We start from the raw sequence: 27,817 nt of genomic DNA on the forward strand, positions 1-27,817 counted from the left end.
TATTTTCCATAGCAACCTAGGAATCTTTACTCTACAGAGACCTAAGTGAGACAGAATTGAAAGCAATTCCACAAGCAACATGAAATATAAATGTTGGCAATATCCCCCGAATCTTTCTTTAAAACAACAAACTTAGCATTGACTTTTAAATGCCACAGCCTCTGGACAGTTCTCTTTTATATTATATCAGCAACTCTTTCCTGTTGGAAATATAAAACTCTTTGAAACATATATGATTTGGAGGCATAAAGGGGAGTTTTTCTCCGGGTTCATTCTAGAGAGTGGGTGAGCTGGCCTCCCTCTATAGTGTAGGAGAATTACAACAAAGGGTTAAGAAGACTGAAAGGTGCTATCTGAATGCAAGCTGTAAACTGAAGTTCCATATAGTGATGCCATGCACTTGGCTTCTTCATTGGCTCACTGTGTTGTTACAACTCAGACTACAGACTTGTACCTCAGTGCTTGTACCAAACTAAGCTGGAATTTCTCCTTGTTGCGTTGGTCTTTTGAGAGCAGTTATCCAGCCAGTTATATTAATCGCATCTTTGATATTTAATAGGAAGGCTGTTTATCCTTAAAAGGCCTCCAGATCCACTGGCATATATGTATACAGAGGAAATATATTCATGAGAAACAGGATCCCAGATGCTTCATTCATTTACATTAGGTTTAATCCAGGTACAGAACTGAAGATACATACACACAAATTAAGCCTGAGCAGTGGTCCTGGTATTGGGTTAAATTTACTTGAGGATAACATTATCGATGGCTATCATTATTTGAGCATTTATGTGCCAGGCACTATACTTGTTCTCTAGATCCATTATGATGAATCATCACAGCAATCCTGTGAGAAATAGCAGACTGTCTGCATTTCCTCGATGAGATAACTGAGGCACAGAGAAGGTACATACCCCTCCCCCAAATCTACCTGGCTAGAAAATAATAGGAGTAAGATCAAAAGCCAGGTTTGTCAACTCTAAGAACCAGCATAATTCCATTATTCTCCGGAATATATGGAAGAGAAGAAAAAGAAAAGAGTTAAGGCTCGGAAGAAAGAGCCCAGTGTGGGACCCAAAGCCATGCCCCAGTTTGGGAATGCCAGACAAGAATGCCAGGTGGAGTAAGAGATTCTGAGGCAATCCTAGGCTGCTCTCAGAATGAAGGTCTTTTGGGGATGTCATCCTCAGTTAAGCAGTGGCTCCGTCCATGGTTCTCCTGGATGCTTTAAACGTCATATCTTTAAACTTCTGGGACAAAAGATAACTTCTCTAACACTGATCACAAACCTAACAGAAAATGTTGCTATTACTCAGGTTTTCGGTATTTCAGTGTTATATGCCCTCACTCCCCTGCCAGCACACACACCTCCCATTGCAAAGGGACTGAACTTTTCTCATCCTAGCATTTGGAAATGCAGGGTGCTGCCTATTTCAGAGGCAGAAGCTGTAACAGAAAGGAGTAGAAAGCATATTTTACTTATTGCCGCATTATTTGCCTGCAGAGCTATCACCTTAGGGGAAATAGTCTACCCGATCCCTAACACAGTACTAGGAAAAGCAAAAGCAACCTACTGCTTAGTCTTTAGCAAAATAAGCCTATAGAATTTTACATTTGCTTCTCATATTACAAGACTCTCTCAAAGACAGTTTGTCGTGGACTGCTCAGCTAGGTGGAAGGGAAGGGCTCCCATTTGCTGTGGCATCTGTGTGGGTCAGAGAGTGTGCCCAGGAGTCTCTGAGCTGGCACCTCAGCATGCTGGGCACTGGATGGGCAGACTGGTGTGCTATCGAAGAATTCACTATTGGGACCTCAAATTCTGTGAACTGGTTATGGACTAGATGATAATCTAAGCATTTCCTGCTCTGCATCTCTAGATTACAGATACCCATAGCCACTCGAGGGATCAAGCCAAAACAAAAATCCGTGTCTATCCCATGCTTTGGCCTGTCAGTGGCTCTTCACGGTCTGTGCGGTCAGATCTAAGCTCCCTAACATGACGCTTCAGAACCTCCCCGACCCAGCCCTTCTTGCCTCTCCAGCCTCAATTGCTACCACTCTCTCCACTGTCTTCTTGCTCTGAAACACTGAATTACTTGCAATTCCCTCCGTATATTATGCTGCTTCTCATCTCTGAACATTGGCTCACGTTCGTCCCTCTGCTTAGAAGGACCTACCTCGCTACCTCACCCTCACCTGCCGAATTTGTCTGGCCAACTTCACTCATTGGTTAGGATCACCACTCCCTCCAGGCTAAGTGAGATACCCCTTCTCTGTGCTTCATAATATTCTTACACTGTTATGCATCACACTTACACTGCTGTATTATGATTAGAACAGTATGGTGTTATTTATTTTCTGTAAATAACAGAAAGGTGTTATTTCCTTAGGAAAGTCTCTTGCAGTAAAAGATCTGCTTTTAAAAAAGGGCATGCTTTGATAAACCTGTGTAGATGCCTGGCCTGATAGGGCTGCTTCCTGCGATTCAAGCAGAGAAGGGGGGATGCATGCAGAAGGAGAAAGGAGAGAAGGCGTTAGAAGAGGAAAATGACTATGAAGGGACTAGCATCAGAGGCAGAGGTGAAGAGGAAGCCAGCAAGATAGTAGGAAAATCCGTGATCTGAAATGTGTGACACATTCACCGTGACTAGGCAGTTACTATCCAGCAAAATTACTCAACTCCCAAATTGTTGGTGGCAAATAAAAGTGGTGTCTGGGGCAAACTGAGAATGAGGCTTTGCTTTATGTTTGCACTTACTGGGAGAGTAGATAACAGTATCTGTGTTGATACAGAAACACTGGAGCACTGGAGACAGGAAGACATAGAAAGTAAGTCACAGAAACTTGCAGAAAGTGTGGAGAGGTTTTGACTGTCCCAGGATGTAGAATTGTGATTCAGTCGAAGTTTGACAACATCTCCAGAGGGAAGAAGTTCTTAGCAATTGTTGCCTTACATAATTATAGGAAATATTTCTGCTTCCCTGACCAGCCTGGGAAATTCCCTCCTTGCTGCATTACCAAGACTATTCTAGCTCCTGGCACATTATAGATGTTCAATAAGTACTAGGTAAATCAATATTATTAATATTCTATAGGAGTTGGTGGTTTAAAGTAAATTTACAAGAATTGCATCTCGAAAAAATTTCCAGGGCCCTAGAGATAGCTAGAGATAGTCTGTTCATTAAGAAGAATAGGAGTTATAAATTAAGAGCCTAAGCAAAACTAAATTAAGAAGGTCAATTTGCTGAAAAATTCATTTAAGGATTTTCAAAGCCACATATAAATGAGTCTTAGATTATCTGCCCCAGTGCTCACATCTATTAGCCGGGAGAAATGTAGAGAATGAATTATGATGGGATGTCTCCCACATATGAGGAGATCAGATGCCGTTAAACAGCACACCATCCCATAGATGGGGATTCAAGCCAGCTCCCTCTCTCCCCTGGAGCTGAAAGTGCATTCACGGCATTTTTCACATATCAAGCCCCAATGTAGCAACTGTCCCAATAGGGGTGACACTGGTATTGTCTGTTACTCTTTCATTTTGCTGCAAGCAGCTTTCAATTTGTTCTACCAGGCTACACCTGTCTGGGGTAAACATGCTCTGGAAGGCCAAGTGTGACACCACGGGGATCGCCAGCTCACTTTGGAGTACTAATATAACACCTTTGGAAGGTGCTCTGCACACATTCTGGCACCTGGAGCAGAGGGAACTTGATTTGATAGTAGGCTGACTTCAATTCATTAAAGGTGTAAACAGAGGTTGCCTCCAGAGGAGAAGCAAATGCGGACACCTGGTACCATTTTATTGTTCCTAACTCCATTCATCTGAAAACAAAACTAGCCACTGAAAAACCTTAGAGCACAAATTGTTCAAAACCTTCATCTGAAATCAAACTGGACCAAGAATGTTGGTAATGGTGGCCAGAGCCACCTGTACCTTCCACACCCCACGGACATTTACAAACACTTTTTTCTCTTAAGGAGCCTAGGAATCTAATGAATTTTCTTCTGCCTTTCCCCATGGTCTCAGTTTTCTCATTTGCAAAGCAGTCAAGGTATTTTTTGATTCATAGAATGGTTGATAATAACTGCAGTAGCTGCCACCTTTGGGGCATTTTTTGGGTGTCAGAGGCTATACCATGTGGCTTCTACATAGTATCTCTAATTCACACAATTGCCTTGCAAGAAAGCTGTTCTTAGACTCACAGACATAGAAAAAAACTTACGGTTACCAAAGAAGAAGGGGCGGGAGAGGGATAAATTAGGAATTTGGGATTAACAGATATACACTACTATATATAAAACAGATGAACAACAAGGGCCTACTGTGTAGCACAGGGAACTATATTCAATATCTTGTAATAACCTATAATGGAAAAGAATCTGAAAAACATATATATATGTAACTGAGTCATTTTGCTGTACACCTGAAACATTGTAAATCAACTATACTTGAATTTTAAAAAATTCCTTAAAAAAAAAAGAAGGAAGCTATTCTTATCCTCACTTTATCAAGAAGGAAACTGAGGTCAGTGAAGTGAAGTATCTTCAGTATCACACAGCTAGTAAACAGTGATGTTGGAACTGGAATAGAGATCTAACTCATACTCTCAACCACTATGGTCAAATTTCCTTAGAAGTAAATGAAATAATATACATAAAAGCTTTTTGTAAACTGTAAATCAAAGCCAAAAATATAATGGAAAGAGAGTTCTTTTGCACTTCAATGGCTTATGAACAGCCATCACCGCCATTCTGTCATTGTATGGCCTTTGCCAAACCACCAAACCTTCCAGTGCTTCAGTTTCTGCATCTGTAAAACAGGGATGTTATTACCTATTTAATTACCTACTTCCTCTACGTTCTACTCACCTGCAGAACTGGTGCTAAGAGCACAATAGATAACAGATGTGAAAGTTATTTGTAAACTGTAAAGCACAAGCATGAGGTGCTGTTTTTTGAAGGAAAAAGGCATAAATTAGGGCACTCAGGTCAACGTGGGCTTTGAAAGAGCAGAAACACTCCCTCAGATTGGTGTTTAATCCACTGCTACTTTGTGGGAGAAACTATTTCATTGAGTAATTTGAGTATCCCAAAGCAAAGTGCTTTTCCCAGAGAACTGCCCTTTCACTATCAGTGCTGGTGACTGATCTAGCAAAGCAAAGGGGCCTCCTGAGGAGGGCGGAGAGCCAAGCTTCCCGCTCACCAAGGACTTAAGTCCTGAGAGAAGCAGCCTCCTTAGGCCTGGAGTGGAAACGCACATTCCACTTTTTTCATCCAGGAAGCCATCTAGATGTGCCCAGCATGAAAGCTAACCAAAGACACACATTCCTAAGCTTGCACCTCAGATTTGGAGGGCTGCTTTAGGGCGTAGATCTACAAAGATCCCCTGGATAACTAGCCAGTAAATTCTGAATCTCAGGTTGACAAAGATAATGTCTATGACAGCCAGCCTGCACCCATGCCCCAGCCACTTCTGATAATCTGTGGCTTATGTGTATAGGAGAGAATGAGCATCCTGTTCTAGTCTTAGGTTAATACCTATTATGCATTTTCTATGGTGATTTGCTAGTGTAAGTGTACCAATGCTTTTATCAATAGGTTAAGACCATTACTCTGGCAAAGAGGTATCTTCACCTTGAATGTCACAGAAAAATCATCTGCTACTCAGATGGTAGGGATTTGCCTTAAACAAGACAAGACTGAAAGAAGAAGGGGTGGGTGCTATTGCACGTAAATCTGTGGACAAATAATTAAGGGGGTGATAGGACAGGTCATCTGCTGAGAATATTTTTTCTCCTCCTTTAAAGGAATCATAACCATAAAAGTATGTATTAATATTAATATTACCACTAATAGAATGGTATTAGTGCTTCACTCAATCCTGAGCACATGCCAAGTAAATGCTTTATATATAAATAATTTTTTCTAATAATCTAAACTGATCCCTCACAACTCCTAATTTCTGAAATATTTCTTTATACTATTTCATGATACTTCTCTATCAGTCAGGAGAATGTCCTCAAGACACACTGAAGAATTCAAAACTTCCACATGAAGGACAGTGATTGACAGGCATTATGCCTTCAAGAAATTCTGTCTCTATTTATTATTCATGCAAGTAATACTCTGTTTCACCTATGCCTAGTACAGTGTCTGGCACCTACATCCTCACTGAAGGTTTATTGTTTTGAAATCAATGTGCCCTGCATAAAGCTAGAGGAAATTTTTATTTATTTATTTTTTTTTTAAGAAATCAAAACCTTCAGTGAGTTATTTCCCTCTCTTTTCCATCACTTTTGCATTTATTTCCATTCTAACTCAGGTTTAACTCATGTTAACAAATTCATATTCATTTTTGTCACCAACATATCCAAGAAATATTTATTATACTATTGTATTATATAAATATACTTATGTTCAAGAAACTCAGGCAGATTTACCATGAAGCTAATGACGCTCCCTTACTTGCACGAGACCCTTCCAAAGCCCTGTATCTAATTTTGCAATTACAGTTTGCTTTCATTTTCTTAAAGTTCTCCCTGCCAAATTATAGAATGTTTGGGCCCACAAAAATCGAGCCCATCTTTATAAAAACTTTATTATATGTTTTAATCGTGTAAGGTACATGTTGTATAGGCATAGGACCTGAGAATTATAGAGGTAAATGACTTGTCCAGGTTCTCATCTTGAGTGGCAAACTAATGAATCAAGCTGAGATCTTTTGCCTCTAAATCCAGGACTTTTTGATTAAGCCATGATGCCTCCTTCTCAGATCTGAACACTGCCATATTGTGTTCTCCAGGGTGTTCATTTTCATCACCACTGAAATTACCTATTTCTCTCAAAGGTGGTCAGAAATTAACACATTTGTTGAGAGCCCATTACTCACCAGGGATTCTACCAGGTGTTTTGCATGTGCATGCACACACGCACACACACACACACACACACACTCATGTACACATAAACGTACAATTTCTTTTTCTTGAGAAAAACAAGGCTTCAAAAGGGTGACTTGCTGGAAGTCTCATAATAGAAAGTGTGTGATATTTGCAACTACATCTACCTGACTCTGAAGCCTATGATTTTTCTATTATATAAGGCTGCTTCTCCTTTTTTGTGTCAAATCTAGACAAAGTAGTCACTTCACAGAAGTCATCTCTCAGACTTTCAGTGCATGTCAATAGTGGTTTTTCTTCATTGACACTGGGAAGCAAAAAGCCATCACCCAAGTCTCTTCAGATTCAAATGTCACAGGGGAGCAGCTGAGATATATAACGTCACTCAAACAGTCCATCTACTGAAAAAGTGACCTTTTCATACTTGTATCTCTAGTACTGTCATATTTCTTAGGGGAGATAATCCTATAAAAACCTCCCCCTGCAATCCAAGCCTGCTCTAATCCCCAGATCCACCACTCACATCCCAGATAAGACAAGCCATCTAAATTTCCATTGTCCTGACAAGGAGCAGACTTCAGTTTAATAGGAAACCTTGGATAATCAAGATGCAGTCTCGCCCGAGACATTAGAAATGATGACAGCACATGCCCAGACTGAGCCAAATGACTTTGCATCCCAGGAATTGAAAGCAGCAGCTGCAATTCCACACCTCAAGAGTAATCACATAGGGTGTGCCCTGCCGCCATGGGAGGAGCCCTGAACAGAGCTGTAGCACCACTGCTGTGCGGCACAGAGCCTCCCTCACCTCTGGACGCTGACACATCTGGGGACCCCTCTGGACCAGACTTGCACAGGCTTTCTTGGAGATTTATGCATCTGCTACAAGGGTGGCCTCTCAGGCCCCTCCCCAAAGGAATCATTCTCAGGAAAGCTAGAAGCAGGGTCGCCAGAGTAAAGAATCCCTCAGACTGGGTGTAGGACTACTGCTCATCGTGGAATTAAAAGCACAAGAGTCCACAGAAAATGACATATGTGGCTCAGAACAAAAATTAAATACAACAGCAATTAAAACTATTCTACCAAACACAGAAAATACCGCAGGACTCCCCTCTGCCCCTGACCTCTGCCCTTCCCCCAGGATTAAAATCTGACATGTTCAGAACCATTAGCAGGACTCAAGCTGATTCTAATACAAAAACAAGAAACAATATAATCTATTCCTTTTCGATAGCCTCCTCGTGATGGCCTTGGTTCACAATGATCCCCACCTTTCAACGGCTACTCTCCCTTTCTAGTTTCTTCCTCCTCCTGTCCATCTTCTACATTGCTGCTGGAGTATTTTTCTAAAGCGCACAGATAACCATGCCTTGCCCCTCTCAGAATCCTCCGGCTCTTTATTGCCTGACGGATACAGTACCGGACCCCTGGTCTCATGGACAATGCTCTTCACAATCTTCACCAAACTTACTTTCTAACCCTGATGCACCTTTTACTCCAGCCTCATGAGACACCTAATGTCGCCAAGACACACCATACTTTCTTATATCTCTGTCCAGTGGACCTTGGCTTCTGCTCCTAAAGAGACCTTTTCTATTTTAAGCATGGAGAATTGCTATTCATCCCTCAGACCCAACTCAAATATCTTTTTTATTTGAGAGACTGAGCCCCATTCCCCCATAATGAATCAATCTTTCTACTAGGATTCCACAGGATTTGTACATAAAACTATGGAAACACTCATTATAATGCATTGTAAGTGCTGCTCAAATGGGTATTTTCTCCAAGAGAGTGTGAACTTAGCAAGGGCTGAGTTCTTTGTTATTCTGCTTTACATTACTCTGGGTACTCAGCATGGAGTAGCTAGACTACAAATGTAGGTAGAATATAAAAGAATGAACGAATGGGCAATGAACAGATAATAGAAAAATTGAATATAAGCAAAAGCAGAAAAAAGCATCAAATATGACACAAGGGGATATAATATATAAATTAGTGCCTTTAAATTTTTTTACCTAATGATAACCATTTTTCCAAAGTCCTTTCATTCAAGTGCTATACCATGGTTCTTTTCTATAGTAGAAGAAATAATGAGCAACTATTTTTTTCTCCAGAGACAGGTAATCTTACTTACTACATGCTCACATGATCCATTAATATATAGAACTCTAACAATAGCCTGTATCGGGGGTGGGGGGGTCAGTAAATCTTTTCTGTAAAGTACAGACAGTAAATATTTTAGGCTTCGCAGGTGCTATGGTCCCTGTCATTGGTCCTTATAATGTGGAAGAACTGAATAGATAATACATAAATGAATGGACATGGAGTAGTCTAATAAAACTTTATTTATGGACACTGAAATTTGAATGTTATACCATTTTTGTGTTTCACAAAATATATTTTTCTTGATTCTTTTTCAGCTATTTAAAACCATAAAAAATCATGTATGAAATGAGTTGTACAAAAACAGGTGGTGGGCAAAATTTGGCCCATGAGCTATATGATGAATTATCGTTTATAAAATTTTTTTTTAAAACTTTGACTCAAATGTTAGTCATTGTTTTATGGAGCTCTTTCCCAATATAAAAGATTCTTTGTCACTGAAAATAATAAACCCTTGAGCACTGCAAAGAGTCAGAAACATGAAATAAAAAGCAAGATGAATGATTTGTCACATTGACTGTAAAGACCTAAGCAGTTTATTGGTGGATTCACACTGCAGGATGGAAAATGGTGGTAACTTTTTTTTCCTTCTCAAATAAGAAAGGCCAAAAGCAACCTGCAGAATGTTACACCAGCAGATTGGTCACGATCCGCCTATGTTGATTGTATGACTCTGATGAAAACTTCAAAATGTCTCATAAAACACATTCATTGCCAAACATAACTGGGTGTTTTTGCTGAGATGTGTCACATTTTGGTATCACAATCAATATTTTATCAAAGCAGAATCCTGAGAGAAACAATCATTTTGGAGAATCATCTCCATTGCCTTCCAGAAGCTGTAACCCATAGGCAGCAACTGCATCGCTGCAGTTCAAACCTGTGCAGGAGCCAGATCAAGTCTCTTCTTAGAATGTCCAAAACACTTTACATGGCAAAGTGCTTTCCAATTATTTATTAGTTAATTAAACTCACGAGCTCCACCTCCCACTCCCAGGGGTGTTGAGACAGCATTTTTCTTTTTTGTTTTTTTTTGCGGTACGCGGGCCTCTCACTGTTGTGGCCTCTACCATTGCGGAGCACAGGCTCCGGACGCGCAGGCTCAGTGGCCATGGCTCACGGGCCCAGCCGCTCCGCGGCATGTGGGATCTTCCCGGACCGGGGCACGAACCCGTGTCCCCTGCATCGGCAGGTGGACTCTCAACCACTGCGCCACCAGGGAAGCCCAGAGACAGCGTTTTATAAATGGCGAAATCAAGACATTTATTATCTATAGAAAGCGATTGTTATGATTAGTAAATGATAATGGGAAGGAGGGGCAAGGTTCTTTTTTAAAGCAAATTAATGGGCAAGGAGTATAAATAATTAATTAGATAGAGATGGTGAAAGCATTTTAAATGCAAGGAAGCACCAGCTCAGTTACTAAAGTCTGTTTAGTTATTTTCCAAAAATTTACACTCCCCCCAAAAGTTTTTTATGAAACATTAGGGACCATTTTTATCCCCATTTCATTTTAGAAGATGAACCCTGTGGAGTTTAAAGAAACTGTCAAGCTGAAATGGCAGGGTCACTCTGGCTTTCCAGGAACTCAATGTGGCTAAGATGTAAAGATGGTGGTGCTTCTAAACGTCATGACATTTTCTTGCAGAAAGAGAAGGACTGGCACTTGGAAACCTCGACATATGTCTGGACTTTTCAGAAACACAAAGAACACAGAAGAAATACTGTCACCACAATTATATTTTCAAGGAAAAAAAATGTGTAAAAGGAACTGGTATTTGCTCCTTTATCAAAATTTCTCCACCTTGGTGGAGCCATACTACTTATAAACTAGCTTGTACACTGTTATGTAGTTATCTCGATTCCTTTGTGAGATAAGGAATCTTTTGAAGATAGATACCATGTTTTAAAAATACTTTTAATGCATCAGTTTCTTCATCTAAAAACGGCAGTATAAAAGCAGCTACTTTATTAGGTTGTGTGAAGGTTATTTAAGAATGCTGACATGTACACACTGCTATATTTTAAATGGATAACCCACAAGGACCTACTGTGTAGCACAGGGAACTCTGTTCAATATTCTGTAACAACCTAATTGGGAAAATAATTTGAAAAAGAATAGATACATGTATATGTATAATTGAATCATTTTGTTGTACACCTGAAACTAACACAACATTGTTAATCAACTATACTCCAATATAAAATAAAAAGTGTAAAAATAAAATGCACATGAAACATATTTCTTAGTATAAAGCAAGTGTTCAATACATGTAAGCTCTAATTAAAAGTACTCAGGAAATATTTGTTGAGTAATGAATTGATGAAAGAAGGAATAAATGACTTAATGAATGAATAGCATTGTAGCATCTGATTACTGTGCAGAGCTTGCAAATTTTCACTGACTCTTAGGAATCCACTGAAGAAAGACATCAAGTCCTTAAGATGAGCACTAGATATTACAGGAAGTTCATTTCCTGTTATATTCATACTTCTCCACTGCAGCCACCCCAGCCGGGACTGTTTGTTCCTTGAAAATGCCAGACATGCTTCTATGTCTAAGCCTTTTCACTTGCTATTCTCTCTGCCTTTCTCCAGGTATTACAATGGCTTGGTCTCTCACCTCCTGAAGGTATTTACTTGAATGTCACCTTCTCACAGAGGCTTTCCTGAACCATCCTATTTAAAATTTACCCTCTCCCCCAACTACACACATGTCCTATTCCCTGACCCTGCTCTGTTTTCTCTACAGCATATATCATCACCAGACATAACAAAATATTGGGTTGGACAAAAAGTTTGTTCGGATTTTCCGTAACAGCCTACCAAAGACCCGAACTAACTTTTTGGCCAGTCCCAATATATTCCTTACTTATTTTCATTTGGAATGTAAGCTCCATATGTCTGGCATTCCAGTCTGTTTTGTTCACTACTTTAGAAGAAAAGCCTTTAGAACAATGTCTGGTACATAGTAGGTGCTCAATGATATTTGATGAATGGATGAATGAACCACACAAACATAAATATAACATAAAGAACAAAGGTAGGGCTTCCCTGCTGGCGCTGTGGTTGAGAATCCGCCTGCCGATGCAGGGGACACAGGTTCGTGCCCCGGTCCGGGAAGATCCCACATGCCGCGGAGTGGCTGGGCCCGTGAGCCATGGCCGCTGAGCCTGAGCGTCCGGAGCCTGTGCTCCGCAACGGGAGAGGCCACAACAGTGAGAGGCCCGTGTACCGCAAAGAAAAAAATAAATAAATAAAAGGTAGCATGGCTCTGCTCATTCATTACAAAAATATTGATCAGCAGGAATTATGAAAGGCACCTGAGTGAGCTGTAAAGATAAGTAAGGCAATCTCTGTAAGGAGGATGGAATTAACAAGCTGGCATTGTGAGTTTCAACAGCACTACTTCCTTCTTGCCCAAAACTCAGCTCTTGCTCTGTGCCCCTCTCACCCATAGCAAATCTAAAATCCTCACAATCCTAACAGCCAAACACCCTGTAGGCAGAACTGCAGCCTAGCAAGAGAAACACTGACTTCAAGCTGCCCTCTCATCATCTGTTCACATCTTCACAAATTCAGGCAGCTGATAAACATTTAATGAAGGCCTACAAGGTCCTTGCTCTTTGCTAGGTACTGCAGGTATTCAGAGGATTTAAGGAATAGTTGCTGACTTTCACAGAAGAGGAAACAATGTTAAAATTATGAAGAGGTGACTAACAAAAAGAAATCCTCAGTAACTGTAAAATGTTTGATTCCAAACAGCAAGTACTATGGGATTTGCAAGGAAGGGAAGAGAAATCGCCTCATCTGGGATGATTCCTGGGTAATAATTTAATGAGTGACGCCGGAGATGATGTATCCTCTTTCTTGAGAAGCTTGTTTCTATGAAATTAGAAGAAAATGAATCCTTATCTACCACTACCAAGCAATAAGGCATCATGCTAGGTACCTTCACCTAAGTTTTTATATACCTTGTGACAACTCAGCAAACTCGGTCATATTATTCCCATTTTTATGGAAAAATTAAGGCTCAGAGAGGTTATACTACTTGCCAAAGGTGCCGCAGAGTTGCCCAATGCCAACAGCCATGTTCTGAGGACCACACAGGACTGTGTATGGTCGTGTACCAAACTGTGCGTCTGAGATTTAAGCGTTGCAACGTTCAAAGCTAACAATTACTAGACGGCCACAGTGCACATGGCAGCTTACGAGAGCCAGCAGGTGGCCCCCCCCACAACCACACCTCCTGCATTATAGGGATGGAGGCTTTTGTTCTCCACCGGACACATTGTTTCTATCTAAACTGACCTTGACTGTGGGCTCCTGACATTTGGAACCTTCAGAACTGTAAGGAAAAATCAACGTGGGTGTAAGAAATACCCTTTAAAGCCTGTAAATTAACGAACTTAATCACTTACTCATCTTGATTTAATCTCCTAAGACTGGAGAGACAGTCTCCAACAAGAAACAATCTTTGGTGGGGAGTTATGTGCTCAAGCTCTGGGTACAGTGCTGTATGGCCTCTGAACATCCACAAAGGGACAGTGTGATACAACACCCAGTTCACTCGACTTTAGGTGCAAGTATCAGGAGACCTGACTTTGAATCCCAGCTTGATATCCACACACTGAGAGTCTGTGACAGGATCCCCCTACTGTATTCACATTTGTACAATGAGGAAGAGAAGGCAGGCAGAATGTGCTGTTCCTTCTAATTCATAAGGCCTGAGCTGACAAACTAAACATACTCATGGGAGGCTTCGATAAACTATAAGGACCTTGCAACTTTTCTACCAAGCTCGTGACCTCATGGGACCCTTTTCAACTTAACTGTGTCTCCTGAAAGAGTCACCATGTCTGAGAAATGTGCTATTTAAAAAGCCACCCAAAAAACAAAAGCAATTAAATCCAGGAATGTAGTAAACTGTGATAAAGGTGTGTTCACTGACTCCTGCTGGTGTTTATATTGCTATTTCTCTTCTGCCTGTCAGACTCATTTCAGACTCCTATAATTACTGAGGGTAACCATCTCATCCAAAGGCATCCTTACAGTTTAATCTGAATTAGCAGATGATTTCAGCAACTTCTGTTCAGCATCCTTATCACATTATAAACCAGCAGGATGCAAAATTATACTGGTTCACATAGTGTTTCGATTACTGTCTTTTCCATAGACATGCACCCTTCCTCACTCGTTCACCTTCTGCATCAGTTACAGAATGTTTTCTTTCCCTTCTTTTTCTCCCTCTAAAGGTGGCTTTGTTACCCTGCCTTGCCTGAGATCTTTTCCAACCCTTCTCTTATCTCTTAGCTTCTCCTTCCAACCAGGAAAATATCAATATGTAATGATTTGATATAGAGCACACCTCCTCAGTGTTTAGCTTTTGTGTTTTTGATTTTGGGGGGTTTTGTTTTACTTTTCGGTCCTCAGCACGCATCCTATTCTAACTTCTACTAACACGCTCCGATATTTGACTTCGGGAACTCATTCTGCATTTACAGACTTGCTAAAGTGTAAGAGATGGAGTAGGGAGACTCTTGGAGGCAAAACGTTCAAATTTGTCCCCATCACATGGCTTGCAGCTCAGCGCTGCCTTCCCCAAACAAATAACTGCAATTTTCTCTTGAAATTGTTCTTCTTCAGTTTGAGAAATACTATTTCTCCCAAGCTATGATGCCTCTACCTTTGACATTTATACTTTCACATTTATACTTGAGTTAGTTAGCCCAGACCTATTTTGGGCCTCAGGGAGGGGCCCAGAAATAGTGTTTTATTCAGCTGTATGTGACACGGTCGAGAAACAGATTACAAAGCCACACTGCTACTGTCGTTGCCATGTCCTCTCATAAGGGCTACATTTGCAGCTACCTCCACCCTCAATTTCCTCTGATCCTTCTTCGACATAGCACTCAGAGTGATCTCTCCAAAAAGAAGCCTTATATTTCCAATTTCCTGTTCAAAACCATTCAATATGTGGTAAACTCCAAGCCCGGATATTCAATAAAGAATGGAAATAGAAAGACTTTCTAAAAAGATTTTTCTGGAGAATGGAGCCCACATTTCTGCAGAGCTGAAACTCCCAGCTCAGGGTCTCTTCCCTCCGCCGTCACTGAACTGCCACGGAGCACAAGGAGAGGGTGGCCTCACTGAGGCTGCAGGCTCTGGAGGGGTCCGAGCAGCCAAAGCCGCGGGAGTCCGAGGGACCGCGGGCCAGATAACTCATCCTGGGGTAAGCCAGCTGCCGTGTCATGAGGACACTCAAGCAGCCCTAAGGAGAGATCCATGTGGCAAGGAACTGAGGCCTCCTACCTACAGCCATGTGACTGAGTCATCTCAGAAGTCAAAAGATTTACTTTTATTTACTTTTGGTTATGGTGGGTCTTCGTTGCAGCACAGGGCTTCCCAACCTGGGGGTCCAGCAATGGGAGGAGGAATTCTTAGAGAATCAGATTTTGAAGGCTACTGGGATTTGATTGCAGGACTTCGACAGAACTGGGGTAAACAGAGACTCCACTCTTGGAGGGCACACACAAAGTAGTGTGAGCATCGGGACCCAGCGTAAGGAGCAGTGACCACAGGGGAGATTGAACCAGACCCACCTGCTAGTGTTGGGGGGGTCTCCTGCAGACGCATGGGGTGGCTGTGTCTTACCGTGAGGACAAGGACACTGGCAGCAGAAGTTCTGGGAAGTACTCCTTGGCGTGAGCCCTCCCAGACTCTGCCATTAGCCCCAAGAAAGAGCCCGGGTAGGCTCCAGTGTTGGATCGCCACTGGCCAAACAACCAACACAGAGGGAACCCAGCCCCACCCATCAGCAGTCAATCGGATTAAAGTCATACTGAGCTCTGCCCACCAGAGCAACAGTCAGCTCTACCCACCACCAGGCCCTCCCATCAGGAAACTTGCATAAGCCTCTTATATAGCCTCATGCACCAAAGGGCAGACAGCAGAAGCAAGAAGAACTACAACCCTGCAGCCTGTGGAACAAAAACCATACTCACAGAAAGATAGATAAGATGAAAAGGCAGACAGCTATGTACCAGATGAAGGAACAAGATAAAACCCCAGAAAAACAACTAAATGAAGTGGAGATAGGCAACCTTCCAGAAGAAGAATTCAGAATAATGATAGTGAAGATGATCCAGGGGAAAAAGAATAGAGGCAAAGATCGAGAAGATGCAAGGAATGTTTAACAAAGACCTAGAAGAATTAAAGAACGAACAAACAGAGATGAGCAATACAATAACTGAAATGAAAACTACACTAGAAGGAATCAATAGCAGAATAACTGAGGCAGAAGAACGGATAAGTGACCTGGAAGACATAATGGTGGAATTCACTGCTGTGGAACAGAATAAAGAAAAAAGAATGAAAACAAATGCAGCCTAAGAGACCTCTGGGACAACATTAAACACAACAACATTTGTATTATAGGGGTCCCAGAAGGAGAAGAGAGAGAGAAAGGACAAGAGAAAATATTTGAAGAGATTATAGTCAAAAATTTCCCTAACGTAAGAAAGGAAATAGCCACCCAAGACCAGGAAGCGCAGAGAGTCCCATACAGGATAAACCCAAGGAGAAACATGCCAAGACACACAGTAATCAAACTGGCAAAAATTAAAGACAAGGAAAAATTATTAAAAGCAGCAAAGGAAAAATGACAAATAACATAAAAGGGAACTCCCATAAGGTTAACAGCTGATTTCTCAGCAGAAACTCTACGAGCCAGAAGGGAGTGGCATGATATACTTAAAGTGATGAAAGGGAAGAACCTAAAAGCAAGATTACTCCACCTGGCAAGGATCTCATTCAGATTTGATGGAGAAATCAACAGCTTTACAGACAAGCAAAGCTAAGAGAATTCAACACCACTAAACCAGCTCTGCAACAAACGCTAAAGGAACTTCCCTGAGTGGGAAACACAAGAGAAGAAAAGGACCTACAAAAACAAACCCATAACAATTAAGAAAATGGTCATAGGAACGTACATATCGATAATTACCTTAAACGTGAATGGATTAAATGCTCCAACCAAAAGACACAGGCTTGCTGCATGGATACAAAAACAAGACCCATATATATGCTGTCTACAAGAGACCCACTTCAGACCTAGGGACACATTCAGCCAGAAAGTGAGGGGATGGAAAAAGATATTCCATGGAAATGGAAATCAAAAGAAAGCTGGAGTAGCTATACTCATATCAGATAAAATAGACTTTAAAATAAAGAATGTTACAAAAGACAAGGAAGGACACTACATAATGATCAAGGGATCAATCCAAGAAGAAGATATAACAATTACAAATATATATGCACCCAACATAGGAGCACCTTGATACATAAGGCAACTGCTAACAGCTATAAAAGAAGAAATCTACAGTAACACAATAATAGTGGGGGACTTTAACACCTCACTTACAACAATGGACAGATCATCCAAAATGAAAATAAATAAGGAAACACAAGCTTTATATGACACAATAGACCAGATAAAATTAATTGATACTTATAGGATATTCCATCCCAAAACAGCACATTACACTTTCTTCTCAAGGGCACACAGAACATTCCCCAGGATAGATCACATCTTGCGTCACAAATCAAGCCTCAGTAAATTTAAGAAAATTGAAATCATATCAAGCATCTTTTCTGACCACAATGCTATAAATTAGAAATAAATTACATGGAAAAAAACATAAAAAACACAAACACATGGAGGCTAAACAATACGTTACTAAATAACCAAGAGATCACTGAAGAAATCAAAGAGGAAATTAAAAAATACCTAGAGACAAATGACAATGAAAACACGACGATCCAAAACCTATGGGATGCAGCAAAAGCAATTTTAAGAGTGCAGTTTATAGCTATACAAGCCTACCTCGAGAAACAAGAAAAATCTCAAATAAACAATCTAATCTTACACCTAAAGGAACTAGAGAAAAAAGAACAAACAAAACCCAATGTTAGCAGAAGGAAAGAAATCATAAAGATCAGAGCAGAAATAAATGAAATACAAACAAAGAAAACAATAGCAAAGATCAATAAAACTAAAAGCTGGTTCTTTGAGAAGATAAACAAAATTGATAAACCATTAGCCAGACTCATCAAGAAAAAGAGGGAGAGGACTCAAATCAATAACATTAGAAATGAAAAAGGAGAAGTTAGAATGGACACCGCAGAAATACAAAGCATCCTAAGAGACTACTACAAACAACTCTATGCCAATAAAATGTACAACCTGGAAGAAATGGACTAATTCTTAGAAAGGTATAGCCTTCCAAGATTGAACCAGGAAGAAATAGAAAATATGAACAGACCAATCACAAGCACTGAAATTGAAACTGTGATTAGAAATCTTCCAACAAACAAAAGTCCAGGACTAGATGGCTTCGCAGGTGAATTCTATCAAACACTTAGAGAAGAGCTAACACCCATCCTTTTCAAACTCTGCCAAAAAATTTTGGAGGAAGGAAAACTCCCAAACTCATTCTATGAGGCTACCATCACCCTGATACCAAAACCAGACAAAGATACTACAAAAAAAGAAAATTACAGACCAATATCACTGATGAATGTAGATGTAAAAATCCTCAACAAAATACTAGCAAACAGAATCCAACAACACATTAAAAGGATCATACACCAAGATCAAGTGGGATTTATCCCAGGGATGCAAGGATTCTTCAATATACGCAAATCAATCAATGTGATACACTATATTATCAAATTGAAGAAGAAAAACCATATGATCATCTCAATAGATGCAGAAAAAGCTTTTGACAAAATTCAACACCCATTTATGATAAAAACTCTCCAGAAAGTGGGCATAGAGGGAACCTACCTCAACATAATAAAGGCCATATACGACAAACCCACAGCAAACATCATTCTCAATGGTGAAAAACTGAAAGCATTTCCTCTAAGATCAGGAACAAGACAAGGATGTCCACTCTCATCACTATTATTCAACATAGTTTTGGAAGTCCTAGCCATGGCAATCAGAGAAGAAAAAGAAAGAAAAGGAATACAAATTGGAAAAGAAGAAGTAAAACTGTCAGTGTTTGCAGATGACATGATACTATACGTAGAGAATGCTAAAGATGCCACCAGAAAACTACTAGAGCTAATCAATGAATTCGGTAAAGGTGCCAGATACAAAATTAATGCACAGAAATCTTTTGCATTACTATATACTAATGATGAAAAATCTGAAAGAGAAATTAAGGAAACACTGCCATTTACCATTGCAACAAAAAGAATAAAACACCTAGAAATAAACCCACCTAGGGAGACAAAAGACTTATATGCAGAAAACTATAAGACACTGATGAAAGAAATTAAAGACAATACCAACAGATGGAGAGATATACCATGTTCTTGGATTGGAGGAATCAATATTGTGAAAATGACTATACTACCCAAAGCAATCTACAGATTCAATGCAATCCCTATCAAATTACCAATGGCATTTTTATGGAACTAGAACAAAAAATCTTAAAATTTGTATGGAGACACAAAAGTCCCTGAATACCCAAAGCGATACTGAGGGAAAAAAATGGAGCTGGAGGAATCTGACTCCCTGACTTCAGACTATACTATAAAGCTACAGTAATCAAGACAATATGATACTGGCACAAAAACAGAAACCCAGATCAATGGAACAGGATAGAAAGCCCAGAGATAAACCCACACACCTATGGTCAACTAATGTATGAAAAAGGAGGCAAGAATATACAATGGAGAAAGGACAGTCGCTTCAATAAGTGGTGCTGGGAAAACTGGAATGGTATATATAAGGTATGAAATTAGAACACTCCCTAACACCCTACACAAAAATAAACTCAAAATGGATTAAAGACCTAAATGTAAGGCCAGACACCATCAAACTCTTAGAGGAAAACATAGGCAGAATACTCTATGACATAAATCACAGCAAGATCCTTTTTGACCCACCTCCTAGAGGAATGGAAATAAAAATAAACAAATGGGACCTAATGAAACTTAAAAGCTTTTGCACAGCAAAGGAAACCATAAACAAGACCAAAAGACAACCCTCAGAACGGGAGAAAATATTTGCAAATGAAGCAACTGACAAAGGATTAGTCTCCAAAATTTATAAGCAGCTCATGCAGCTCAATATCAAAAAAACAAACAACCCAATCCAAAAATGGGCAGAAGACCTAAATAGACATTTCTCCAAAGAAGATATACAGATTGCCAACAAACACATGAAAGAATGCTCAACATCATTAATCATTATAGAAATGCAAATCAAAACTACAATGAGATATCATCTCACACCAGTCAGAATGGCCATCATCAAAAAATCTAGAAACGATGAATGCTGGAGAGGGTGTGGAGAAAAGGGAACCCTCTTGCACTATTGGTGGGAATGTAAATTGATACAGCCACTATGGAGAACAGTACGGAGGTTCCTTAAAAAACTACAAATAGAACTACCATACGACCCAGCAATCCCACTACTGGGCATATACCCTGAGAAAACCATAATTCAAAAAGAGTCATGTACCAAAATGTTCATTGCAGGTCTATTTACAATAGTCAGGACATGGAAGCAACCTAAGTGTCCATCAACACATGAACGGATAAAGAAGATGTGGCACATATATACAATGGAATATTACTCAGCCATAAAAAGAAACGAAATTGAGTTATTTGTAGTGAGGTGGATGGAACTAGAGTCTGTCATACACAGTGAGGTAAGTCAGAAAGAGGAAAACAAATACTGTATGCTAACACATATATATGGAATTTAAGAAAGAAAAAAAAGGTCATGAAGAACCTAGGGGCAAGATAGGAATAAAGACACAGACCTACTAGAGAATGGACTTGAGGATATGGGGTGGGGGAAGGGTAAGCTGTGACAAAGTTAGAGAGTGGAATGGACATATATACACTACCAAATGTAAAATAGGTAGCTACTGGGAAGCAGCCGCATAGCACAGGGAGATCAGCTCGGTGCTTTGTGACCACCTAGAGGGGTGGGATAGGGAGGGTGGGAGGGAGGGAGACGCAAGAGGGAAGAGATATGGGGACATATGTATATGTATAACTGATTCAATTTGTTATAAAGCAGAAACTAGCACACCACTGTAAAGCAATTATACTCCAATAAAGATGTTAAAAAAAAAAAAAAAAGACACATGGACCCCAATGTTCATTGCAGCACTATTTACAATAGCCAGGTCATGGAAGCAACCTAAATGTCCATCGACAGACAAATGGGTAAAGAATATATGGTATATATATATACAATGGAATATTACTCAGCCATAAAAAGGAACAAAATTGGGTTATTTTTAGAGACCTGGATGGATGTGGAAACTGTCATACAGAGTGAAGTAAGTCAGAAAGAGAAAAACAAATATCGTATATTAACGCATATATGTGGAACCTAGAAAAATCGTAAAGATGAACCGGTTTGCAGGGCAGAAAATGAGACACAGATGTAGGGAACAAACGTATGGACACCAAGTGGGGAAAGCAGAGGGGGTGGGGTGAGGGTGGGGGTGGGGGGGCGTGGTGGTGGGATGAATTGGGTGATTGGGATTGACATGTTTACACTGATGTGTGTAATATTGATGATTAATAAGAACCTGCTGTATAAAAAAATAAAATAAAATTCAAAAATTAAAGAAAAAAAGGTTTTTCTGTAGGACATGAGGAGACTGCATAGAAAAGTATTGATAAAACTCAATTTGTTGACTAATATAGTCCACATCCTTTAGAGAAAACATCTACTTAATCTTTTAATCATCCCATAGTGTATTAATAAGCCCATTGATAGATGGGGAAAATGGGAATGATCATACAAATGATGAGTGATACATAAATTGACCAAAGTTCCACAGCTAGTAAGTGATGGGCTCAAGACTCCAACTAAATTTTCCTCATGTTAAAGTCTCTGCTCCTTCCACCACACCATGTTAGAAGGGGCATGACAGAGTGAGTAGGAAAAAGGATGAGCTAGATAGGAAGGTGGTTAAAATTATACAGAAAAGTGAATGGGAATTTACCTCAACTGAAAGCCCCCTAAGAAAAACTAATATTTTTTATGTATGTCAGATCCCTTTCAAATATGATTTCATAGAGGGATTTAAAATCCTGAGGGAATGTTCAGACTTGACTCATTAGGAAATAAAGAAATGATGTTAGATTATGAATTTAGGAAGGTGGTACTGACTGATCAAAATATAATTTTTCGAAGAGTAGTCTGGCTATAGATGCAATTCCTATCTCAGGTATTAGGAAGAGGAGCATGCCAGGACAACAGCCCAAGATAAAGCTGTGGAACAGGCGACGTTGACAGGAGGGCTGGAGAGATGACAATCCAGGCTGGAACTAAGTGCAAATGATCAAAAAAAAAAAAGGCCAAACCAGAAGAACAAACTTAGAGACTTTGACAGAACTTGAAAGTAAAGACTGAGAGCCAATTTCTTCTTTTGGTTGGTGGGTTCATAGGATTTTATTTTACTGTTATTCTTCAGAATCCAGATATAGGCCATGTGTATGTTCTCATATGCCTTAAATACTTCAGACTTTAAAATTGGGATAAAAAAAGACTGATAGACAAGTTTTGACATGGAGGTGGGGAAAGTTTGCCAAATTAAACATCCAGTTGCCATGCCAAGATGGAAAGCTGAAGGTGAGCGTAGGTCCAAGAGGACTGGACAGGCAGGGGCAGGAGAGGTGCCATTAGCTAAGACAGATGCGGTCGGGGCTCTCACTGGAGTTGCCAAGATTTTATATGTATATGCTCTGTGAGGTGCTCTGTAACCTGGGTGCTTAAAACTATCCCACCATTTTTTACAACGTTCATGGCAAACGATGGAAGAAGCTACTAAAGACAGGAAGATAAGTTAGGAGGCTTTTATCGAGTTTGAGGTGTTGAGACCGGGACTAGAATAGTTGATGAGACACCGGAAACAAAAAATAAACTGAAGGTTCTATTTTAAAGGGAGAAATAGCAGTAACGATGGAAACAAAGAGCACTTGTAGAAAAATCACATCAAAGATCTTCCTCTGATTTTCCTCTCCAGTTAACTCCTACGCTTATCTTCCTGTTATTGATCTTTTCATATTTAATCTGCCAATGAAGCCATAGGAGTTCTCCTATAATGAAAGCAGTGAGGAGGAATGAAGATGTGGGGGTGCCAAAGCTAAGATGCAATAAAGTCACCTCCATACCATTAGCGTGGTAGAAAATGAAAATGAAATTCTAGCTCAGTACATCATCTCAGAAACACAATTTCAGCTCCATTGGCCACTGTAAAAATGCAAAATAATCATTTATTGAACTGCTATATGTTGGTGTGCTGAAAGATGATTTAGAGCAGTGAAAGAAATGAACTTGGCAAATGGTGGAACAGTCCCCGTATACAGATGCTGCCAACAGAAAAGGGCAGTATCTATCCCCAATAATACATAGTGTGTTAAATATGTCAAATCAATGGTGAGTCTCTAGCAGAGTTTCTCTTCTACTGAGCTCTCCTCGAACTGTCTCCTACCACCATCAGGGGTGTGTGCTTCGGGAAATACAAACACATTTTTATATGAGCCTGAGTAAAATAAAATTAGACAAGGAAAATAAATAAATCACATATAATATTGTCATATATTTATTATTATTGTCAAATATTCGCTGCCCTCCCTGTGTGAGGAGTATACCTCCCTGCCCTGCTCACACTGGGCTTGGACGTGTGATTTGTTTTGATCAATAGAATGTGAACAGAAGTGACATAGAGCCCTTCTGACTCAAAGCTTTAAGACTCCTCAGGAAGTCTCATCTTTGCTATTTTTTCCCCTACCTTAAGACATTCATATCAGAACACAGGGGCTGTTCCTTCAGACTGGGTCACAGAATAATGACCCACAATGGACATATAACATAAATGAGAAGTATACTTTGCTGTTATAAACCTTTACAATTTGAGATAACCCTGTCTGTACTGATGGAAACAACCATGACTTGCAAAGCCACTTTTACATTATTCTTAGATATGGAGAGTCAGCTTGGTGTAGTGGAAAGACCATGAGTTGAGCAACTAAACACCCTACGTTTCGATCCTGCTTTAGCTACTTAAGTATAGTTTACCTTGGTCATTATTTAACCTCTCTGAACCCTAGTTTCCTCTCTAGTCCCAAAGTTAATAATGATCTTTCCTTTTGGAAGGGTTGCTGAGGATGAGGTATCACATGTAATATACGTAGTAAAAATAAGTCCCTCAATAATGCTAGTTAAATCAAAAGATGTGTAAGATGTTGTATGTTTTTATTACTTATGGCAAAAGCGATCACAGTTTCTTTACTAAAATTTGAGACATATGTTTACAAATAAACAGAATATAATATCCTAACTCAGGTCTATATTAAGAATCAGAATGTATGGTTCTTAAATTAGTAAGTGCAAAGAAAGGATCTGAGGCTAAGTCATCAACACTGCACAAAGGAAGCTAGCAGTGAAGTTGGGTAACTGCTAATCACACAGGAAATATCAGTGAAAGACATATGACATTATACATAATGTACAAATATCAAACATTAATTAGTACCATGTATTGAGTACTTTTTATGCAGCAGGTATTATACTCAGTAATATATATATGTAATATATATATATATGATAAGGAGAAACACAGGAATATATATATATATTGCATTTTATATGATGAGGTCACTCTCATCATTTTACAGATGAGGTCACTGGAGCTCAGAAAGGAAAAACCCAAGGTCAATGGCTAGGAATTGACAAACGCTGCATACAAACTCAGGTCTATGGCTCTGCAGAGCTCTTAACCACAGCCTCCCTTCATTAACAGCATCCTTTCCTGCCCTGCTCTGCGGAGGCAAGCAGGATGAAGCTTAACCACTCTGTGAGATAGGTCATGTCTCCTTCATGGAGTGAAAACACAGAGGCTCTCTATGTTTTCAAGGCTGTAGCGCTTCCACCCTGCCTAAATGAAATTTTATTAGCAGGTCTCAGCAACTTTTTGCTTGGCAGGTGGAGTAACTCAAAGGAACAAGCAGAAGCCAATCTAAAAGGGAAAAGGTCTGGAGGTGAGGTGAGAAAGAGTGAAAAAGGGTGTTCAGTTAATTTATCTAAGCTTATCTTCCAGCTGAGAAGTGAACTCTCATCACCTTGTGAAATAAGGCAAAACAAAAGCCTTCCCACACAAGTCCCAGGTGACTCCAATATGCAAAGAACTCGCCTTTGCCTTTCATACCTGTAGCATTAAGCTGGGTCAGGAGAAGAAGCTGGTATGATTCAAATGCAGGGATGCTCTGCCTACAGACTGTATAACTATAAAAATGCGAGGAATAAAAATGCGAGGAATTTGGTAATAAGTAAACATATCAGTTAGCTTGTATCTAGATTCCTGGAGAAAACCAATCAAACTCTCTCTTAGAACACCTTTGCTTTTCAGTTTATAAGACAATATTTAGCCTGGCGTCACTTCAAAAATTACCTCTCTTAATGAAATATAAGAACATTTGCAATAAATAGCAATACAATTATGAAGAAAACTTTCAGCACTTCCCAATCTCAAAAAAATGAAAAATTTAAGAGCCTTGAGCTGTTGAAATTCATACCATTAATCAAAGGAAGCAGTTTCCCTCTTTCTCTCTTTCTTTCTCTCTCCCCCCTCCCTTCCTCCTTCCCTCCCTCCCTCCACCCCCTCCCCTCACGACCCCGCTCCCCAATATTAAAAAAGGAAGTACTTCATAGTACACTTTAAAGAATTGAAAAGGGGCCACGGGGCAACATATCTGCGAAGAAAACTGTTCTTTCTTTGAGAATGCATTTCTAGGGGTTGCACAGATACAGAATTCTGATATTTCTGAATACCGAAGCAACACACATGTCCATATTTGCTTTCAACTCTTTGGAGACGGACAGAACAAGGAGACATAAAGGCAGTTTAGACTATTTAAAAAGGGCAAGCCAGGGATGAGACAAGTTTGGGGCATAGGTGTATTTCCATTTTATTTCTATGCTATCTATTTCAAAGAGCGGCTGCTCCAAGGTCTTCACTGAAAGTAAGACACAGACAGGAATGTATTATCCATGTTGAATCATTTTATTTATCTCGAAAATAAACAGATAATTATCATTTCTACTTTATATCTTTGCAAACTGGGTGAGGGGGTATATAACAATTTAAAATCTCGTCCAAGGTTACACAGCAAGTTAGTGAAAAATGTCATGAATTTAAACTAACTCCGAAGCCTATGTTCTCTTTGCTTTACAGAGAAGAATGAAAGAAATTTTAAAAAAAAGCAAAAATGACCCTTTCCTTGCTCCTGCATTGGGTCGCTGACAATTTACTGTTCTATGAACTCAACTCTGCCGAACAAAGGTCTATATTCTTCATTTCTAGCTGTCTTTACCACCTCGTTTAATAATCCATCCCCCTCCAGTATCTAAATGGAAGACAAGTACCCATATGCAATTAAGTTTCCTCTAAGGGTGTTTTAAAATGCAGTTACATTGGATGCACTGCACCTAATGAAGCAGACATGGTGACTGCTTGCTCTCAGAGAGCTTGCAATTAAGTTCAGGAAACAGAGCATAAGCTCATTCAACAATTTAGGACCTCTTATAAGCCAGATACTGTTCAAAATTTCCAAAAACTGTTGAAAGTGTTTCAATTGAACAATATGTACCATAGACACAGAAGTAATGATAATATGTGTCATGTGTCTGCCATCGCTATCCTATCCCACGCATAAAGAGGAATTCTGGGTTTCTCTTCCTTCCTTCCCTCCCTCCCTCCCTCCCTCCTTCCTTCCCTCCCTCCCTCCCTCCTTCCCTCCTTCCTTCCTTCCTCCTCATCCCCTCCCTCCTTCCCTCTCTTTCTTTTCTTTCTTTCTTTGTTTCTTTCTTTCTTTCCTTCTTTCTTTTTTTCTTTCTTCCTTCTTTCCTTCCTTCATCTCTCTTTTTTTCTTGTCTGTTTTAAGCTCACAGTTAGAAACTTTACTACAAACAAGAACTGCAGGGACAACTCAGAAGGAGAATTTAATTAAATGAGTTTGTTTGTATCAGAAACTTAAACCTCTGGTTAGCACCAGCCTAATACCAAATGCTGAGTTATTTGAGACACTTAAGCTCCGTAAGGTTGATTTAGATTCTGAAGCAGCAGATCTTTTTGTTCTTCTGGGTGGAAGTTCATTTTCCAGGTAATAAAAAGAAATGCTTCTGAAGCAGGACAAACAAAAGCCTGGTTCTTCTAGAAGTCTAGGAGTGGCCTTTCTGTTCTTCCAAATGGTTATGAACTTAACTACAATGAAACAAGGACAACTCCAGGGACAAAGCAAGGCAGAGTACAGAGGATGGTGACCAATGATTCTAGCAAAATAAAGCAAATCAACAAATACAATGAAGCTAAACAATTTTTTATTCAACCAATGGATAATGCAACAATTCTTAGGCCTGAAAAGCAATATAAATAAGTAATCACGCATCATGGAATCAGGGATCTACACTGTCTGATTTTACTTATAAATCACTGTACTTGACTGTATTATTTATTTATGTTATTTACAGACTTACGATTGAAATCCAAATACCCTGCTGAGATCAAATTTCTTAAGCTTACGAAACTGCTGAAGTCCAGCACTCCAGAAAGCAATTTTCCCCACTTTGGATTATATCCATGGCATTTAACACAAGTGATTAAACTGCTAATAGCAGTTTTGCTCAGCAACTTCACCAGCTTTTACTG

At 39.8% G+C, this 27,817-nt stretch overlaps 1 protein-coding gene and 1 long non-coding RNA gene across 14 annotated transcripts in view; one reads left to right on the forward strand and one right to left on the reverse strand.

Moving 5' to 3' along the window:
• Nucleotides 1-12,330, forward strand: part of LOC125965184 (uncharacterized) — a 1,042,439-nt gene extending 1,030,109 nt beyond the window's left edge. The window contains exon 2 of the long non-coding RNA XR_007478776.1: nucleotides 12,171-12,330. This is a non-coding gene — a long non-coding RNA (uncharacterized LOC125965184). The remainder of the gene's footprint in view (nucleotides 1-12,170) is intronic.
• The window catches only part of DLG2 (discs large MAGUK scaffold protein 2), a 2,044,900-nt gene that overhangs the window by 1,267,395 nt on the left and 749,688 nt on the right, over nucleotides 1-27,817 (reverse strand). The gene's annotated exons all lie outside the window — the stretch shown is intronic.

Source organism: Orcinus orca, chromosome 8 (genome assembly GCF_937001465.1).
Source record: "Orcinus orca chromosome 8, mOrcOrc1.1, whole genome shotgun sequence".
Taxonomy (NCBI): domain Eukaryota; kingdom Metazoa; phylum Chordata; class Mammalia; order Artiodactyla; family Delphinidae; genus Orcinus; species Orcinus orca.